This window comes from Acyrthosiphon pisum, chromosome A1, assembly GCF_005508785.2.
Source record: "Acyrthosiphon pisum isolate AL4f chromosome A1, pea_aphid_22Mar2018_4r6ur, whole genome shotgun sequence".
NCBI classification, from domain to species: Eukaryota; Metazoa; Arthropoda; class Insecta; order Hemiptera; family Aphididae; genus Acyrthosiphon; species Acyrthosiphon pisum.
Window position 1 is genome coordinate 112,624,784 of NC_042494.1, and position 815 is coordinate 112,625,598.

The window sequence follows — 815 nt, forward strand, 5'->3', positions numbered from 1 at the left end:
CCCACTTGTAACCTACTGTACAGCAGAGCGACATCCACTTACCCACCTTTTTTTATTTTTTAATTATATTAATAAATTGGAATCATTACGCAGTTATGTTTGTGCATAAATTAGACCTCTGGGAAGAAGATGGCCAATTTAAAGAGTGTTAAATTTGGTTTTTTTAATACGGTTAGGTCAGTTAAGAATTAGGTCAGTTAAATCCAATTTAAGCGGAATTATGTAAAAATGACAAACCTGGTATAACTTTGATACTTTACAATTAAATCATACACTTATACGTACAAACTACAAACAGCACGGGGTCCGCGATCTACCGCAGGTAGATTGCCTACCTGATAATAATAAGCTGCTGCCAATCAGAATTTTTAATCCGGGCAATGGAAAAGTTAAGATAAGTTCTGAATACCATACACAGAATATTAAATAACAAATTGAACAAAGTTTGAGTCATATAGAGTTGGTATTTTTAACGGGCAACGAAGTGCACGGGATTACATACATTACACACAATTTACATACATTTTTATTTTTATTTTTATTTTTATTTTTATCACATTTATGTTTACCTTTATTTTGATATGGTTTATCGCACTTATTACAATAATAAGACGACCCGTAGAAAGCTTTAGCTGATTTAATAACATCAAAATGATTACCATTTTTATACAAATAAATTTTAGTTTCTTTATCCTCACCCTTATAAATTAAAGTATTTAAATTTTCAGCACAAATAACATTTATTTGAATATCTAGTGCAAGTTCCACATTCTTAATATCGTTCATTGTAAATCCTTCTTCGTTATATTCCGGTA